Genomic DNA, 6,000 nt, shown 5'->3' with positions numbered 1-6,000 from the left:
TTTATTTTTAACTAGAAATAAATAAATTAAACAGCTTCTTCCTGTCAAATATCCCTGATTTTTACAAAAATTCACACATTTCAACGGATTTTCTTTTAATGCATTCATCGTTATTCTCAACCATAAGAAATATATTTTCAAATTGAATGTTATTTTATTTCAAACAGATTTTTTCCAATATTCTGTCTAATTGCTAAAATAAAAACTTGTCTTAAATGTTAAAAAAAAAAAAAAAAAAAAAACGTATTTTTCTCCCTCTTTCGGATTGTATAGTTTTTGATACAATAAAAATTTTATTTATTTAGAACCCGCAAATAGATTATTGTTTTCATTTTAAATAGATGTTCAAAGATCCTTTCTGTGGGGTTTCGAGTCTTGTCACATTGACCGATATACAGTTCTGTCAAATAACATTATTGTTCCGAAAAATAGAAATTGCGAAGAATAACAATAAGATGAAACAAATGTATCAGTAAAAGAACAACAATTGAACAATTACAGCAATTAACAATGCTCTTTTATTTCTACGTATTTTATTACGTTTGATGTAAGGAACTTTTAAACTTTTTGCATGCATAAACCATAAAAATTTTCAATTTGTCCATTGAAAATTCAAGAAACGTCTTGATTCAATGAGTAGGAATGACCAATGATCTTTGTAAGAGCATGCAACCGATGGTCTGCTGCCATTTTGTTGCATTTAGTTTAAAATGAGGAGAAAAAAAGAAAATAACTGAAATGTTATCATTTTTTTAAATATATATATTATTCACATAGTTGCAATACGAGTTTGAATACACTCTTGTGAGTTCCATTACTTAAAAACACATGTTTGGAGTAAAACTGATCTTTCCAAACATTCCAACTTTATTTGGGGGTAAGCTCATATCGGGCTTCGAGAGATTTTTAAAATCTAAAGTCGCGTTTCAGAATTTTTCCAAATTATATTACAAAAGAATTTAACGTGCTATTTCTTAAAAAAAAAAAAAAAAAAAAAACAGAAATGAAAAAGAAGGATTGGTTCTACAAACTATTTCCCTATATTCTCTAAAACCTTGTTTTCCCCCATGTATAACATTGTGGGCGTCGGGTACAATGGCGAATGACTTATATGGAATTCTTGAATTATGGATACGAAAGAATGACCTTTTGTATGGAAAAGTTCAAACTTTTCGAAGTTTTTACTGAATCTATCTTGCGATCATTGGTTATGTGAAGGTAATGAATCCCTGCCTGTGGTAATTACACTAAGTAAGGGAAGATCGAATATGATTTTTGAAAAGCTCTTTTTTCTAACGACTGGGCCTAAAATATGACATTGAAATATAGTAGATATCACAGAAAATATACCAGATTTCATTCATTTGGAACTTTTTTCGTGTTTGACTTATCATGTTCACAAGCATGAGAAAATACAGACTAATAGACGGTCAACCACTTGATGAATTTATTTCGAATTTCTTAAAAAAATTATCATTTGTATTGAGAACCTCTGTGACTGATATTTATATTTAGCCTTTCACACATTGAATTAATGTGTTCACTTGCATTCATGAATTCATTTAAATTCTATCCTTCTGAATGAATTTCATTCACTAATCGATAGAAATGTACAAATTGTGCGAAAATTCCATGTACCAAATTTCATATGTTTAAAGCTAATAATTTGTATTATAAATTTAATAGAGTGACAGAAAGAGACAATGCTAAATATGTAATTTTCTGAATCAGGGAAATCTGAAATACCTAGATTTGTCAAAACCTTGAATTAAGTTTTTTGACAATTACAATACTTTCTATCTAAATTTTTCGTATTCCAGATAAAAAAAAAAAGGTTTCAAATTTATTATTTCCGAAGTAAATACAAACAATTAAAAATACGAACTTCAATATTCACTTTTATTTAATTATTCTAACATGTCTATATAAAAGCACACGAAAGTCATTTCCTAAGGGACGGCATCATTTTGGCCAGTGGTTCAATGAAATATACGATATTTTGCTTCTTCGCCGTCGCACGAAATCCAATCATCAATAGAAGAGGCCGCGGTGGCCTGGTGGTAAGGTGTCGGCTTCGGAACCGGAAGGTTTCAGGTTCGAGACCGGATTCTACCGAAGAACCGGCGTGAAAGCGGGTGCGGTTCACGCTAAACGGTTCGGGAAAAATGTCCTCCTGCTGGTGGCGGTGGGTGCCAGCTCAGGTGCCCTGCTCCTCATCTGACCTAGGTAAAAAATTGCGATGTCCATCCCAAAATAGCTCTAGTGTTGCTTTATAATAGGACTTTAATATAACTAAACTGAACTCATCAATAGGAGAAAATTTGGTATTCGATGAAATAGCACGCTCTTAAATTTCGGATCTTCATTGGCAGTTGAATATCTTAACAACCTCTTTGACACGAAGCTTCCCCCTTCCTTAAATGTTCACACCTTATTTAGGTATGTTGCATTTCTGTCTTATTCTGTTTTAACGAAGGGTCTATTTTTAAGAGATCTACAAAGCTTTGAAGTTCTTCCTCACCAAGATCTGACACCCCACTCCCAGTCAGATGATATTTCGATCTTGATCAATTCAGAGTGCACCAGATCTATGCGTGGGAGGGAGCTTCCTTACAATGTGTTCCCGAGTGCTCTTCTTCAGCACGAAGACCGAGCTGAATGCACATATCTTTAACACAGAAATGGATTCGAATAAAATGAAGGATATTTGTCTATCACTATAGGCAAAGGTTTGCTCAGAATGTCAAAATGGTGCGCCGAGAACTAAAGTATTCCGAGATGACCGAAACGAAATAAATTCGTTTGAGAATAAGGTACCTTTTTTTGGGATGAATTGAAGTGAATGGATGAGATGCAATGATGGTAAGTACACAATTCTTTGTGTATAAATACTTTACTATCTGAAGGTAACTTATGTATTTAGGAATTTTGTTGGTAGAATCAGTTTTTAAAATATGTTTAAATTTCATATCAATCCAATTATTATCGTCGTTTTGAAGGAGGTTAATTTCTTATGATGTATAGAATTTTCTGTTGTTGTTCGGTAAGACAGATTTTATTTTATTATTGATAATATATTAATTTTTATTTTGGTTATTAATTGCTTTGCTTTCATATGACTTAACAAATTCATCTTATGGTATTCGTTCATTTCGTAATGTTTGGTATTCAAATCTAGATATAAGTTAGCGTCAATAATGAATTTATTTGAGCTTTTATTTGGATGAGCTATTTTATTTGACATTTTTATATTTTCATTCAAATAAAAACGGAAAGGACATTTTAGTGTAAAGAAGCCATTCTTTTAAATGAGTGTCGACCTGATGAGTGAAATGCGAATTTGATGCAGGCCTCATTAATAGTTGAGGAGTCAATTTGAATGACAAACATAATGGAGCACATTTTTAAATATCTCGGGTGAATTTAGAAATATGGATTGTTTTTAAATATCTATAAATGTTCCAAAAAATGGTTTTTTATGAGAAATTTTTAATTCCAGTGTTAGACGGTATTTTAAAATTGCTCTTGAAATATCGAAAATCAGCTATTGCATTTCAATACGATTTTCCCCATTGTAAAGAAGTTTAGTTTCTATCAAGGTGAGTTTGTTCTTTGTTGTGGTTCGTTAACTGATTTAGTTTATGTTAAATATGTTTAGTGGAATTTTTATCTAATGTAACTTGATAGCGAAATTGGATGATATTTGCATATTCTGTGCTGCTAGTTTGCAAGGACATACTCTTGCCCATTATCGTTACATAGGACAGTAGCTTATTTTTTAGGCATTTATCATGTATTCCTAAAGGTAATTACATGTTGACAATACCGCATACCTGTTTGATGTGTGGGCTTAGCCGATTCGAGTCCTTTACTATGATACTATGTTATGTTGTGCATAAGCCTCTCGTTATGCAGCTGTAATGAAGTTTCAATTCTTTTTTGTTGCGTACTCTTGTTTTGAGAGTACCTTTTATCACACGGCATTGATATACAACTCTTAGTGTTTCGCGCATTAAACCATGAATTGGAAATTTTCAAATGAAAAAATAAAATGTTTATAGAGTGTCAACCATATAATGTAGAAGGTACAAAGACTCAATAAACTGAAACAAAATTATTTCGAATTCTATAAGATTTTGAAGGCAAATCAAAATTCTACTGAGTATGCCGTGCATAATTGAAATAATTTAATTTGAATTATCATCTGAACTAACTTTCTTAATCTGGAATAATTTTCGTATTACGATATTTAATTCTTGATAACTGCGGATGGAAAAGATTTATATCTAATTTAGTCAAGAACTTCATTGATTTCAATCGGAAAAGCGATAAATTTCAGTTATTACTTTTTGAGAATTCACTGCGCAATTGCTGCATTTGAAGGACGTAGTAAAATTCATCAACCTCGGGTAAGTATCCTCATATGAATAGTTTAGTCTTGAAATATCGATTGATAAACTAATCACTCAACTAAAATAATCGGAGCAACTAATTTTTAGTACGTCCAACGCATTTAAGACGACGGTTTTGCGAAAACTTATGTAGGTGACTTTATCCTTCCTGATCCTCGTGGTTTTAAACAATTTAGTTTTGTAGTTCAACATGGGGAACGCAAAGTTTGGATGTGACAAAGAGGCACCAACAATTCTATATGATCAGGGAAAAAAAACGTAAAATTAAAGATGGCATATAGACTCGTAGTGGTAAAATCTATGCCCATAATCAAATATGTTTTACAACTCGTAAAATTATTACTGATTGAATAAAACGGGGGAAAACTACTATAGAAATCCAGATAACACTATGGCCTTAAACTTCCAATTACTGCTGTGGAGAATTCCTCACCCCAAGTAGTGTTTGGCGTCCCGGGGGAAAATAGGCAAGAAATCGACAAATATATATTCGAATTAGTTTACGGTCTTTCATTGATGAATATCTAGTCTTTAAATCCTTTGCACTCGGGTAGTGTCTCTATCGCGCCATTCAAGATGCTGCATCATTTGACATTTTATTGAATTTTCCCTTCTGATTGTGAAAAAAAGCCTACAGAATGGTAAAACTATGCAGGTTAATTTTTTAGTCAATTCAAATTAAAACAGTTGTGTATTTATTTTTCGAACCAATTAACAAGCCCTTATATTAGGTGAATAATTATGTATCGGTTTCCTCTTCCGAGCGTAAAGTGTTAAAATGGGAACCATGAGACATCACTTCATTTGTCTCTAATCCGTCACTTGTAAAATTTGACATTTTAATCATTTAGCTCGCGAATGAGAGTAAGGGAACAACAAAGCCCGAAAAAGCATCGGGGATTTAAGCAGCTCTGGGTTTACTGGAATTTTTCAGTACAGTCAGAACTTCACCATCACCAAAAGAAGTTATTTTATCATAAAAAAACGGATAAGTAAATCGCAATTATATTCATTTTTATATTTATCCATGAAAACTCGGTTCTAAACATGGAGCTGATATATTTGAAGCGTCACCGATGTCTGCTAACAATTTTCTTGGTCTTCTGAACCTTGTGTTATGTGTTCTCTCGGTGTGTTTTTTCTAACGACTGACGGTCAAGTTTAATCTCGAAGTGAGGTGGAGATGTTTCCTTTGCAGTTTCTGAGAAGGAGGTTTTGACCAGGCTAAGATGAGGATTTGGCAGTGGAAACACCCCCCGAAGTTGTCTCTCGTAATAATGTAACTGTATGCTGCAGTGACATTCTTCTTTTAACAAATGTTGATAGAAATCTAATACAATGCAGTTATTATCGAATAATTTTTTATGTTAGTTTTATAAATCTCTTTGGATGTGACGGGTTATTTTTATTCTGGTTGGGACTTGATAGTTTTCATTACTTGGCGTGACATTTTTCTCTTTAATAACTATTGATATATTGACAGTAACAAATGTTAAAATGCATCTCCCATTTCAAGCAAGTCGGGGATTGCGGACTGATAGAATGAATTTGTAGCAGTAATTGAAGACTTCGTTCTTTCAATGACTGC

The sequence above is a fragment of the Argiope bruennichi genome, chromosome 7 (genome assembly GCF_947563725.1).
Source record: "Argiope bruennichi chromosome 7, qqArgBrue1.1, whole genome shotgun sequence".
Lineage (NCBI taxonomy): Eukaryota > Metazoa > Arthropoda > Arachnida > Araneae > Araneidae > Argiope > Argiope bruennichi.
This window is presented reverse-complemented; position numbering follows the sequence as displayed.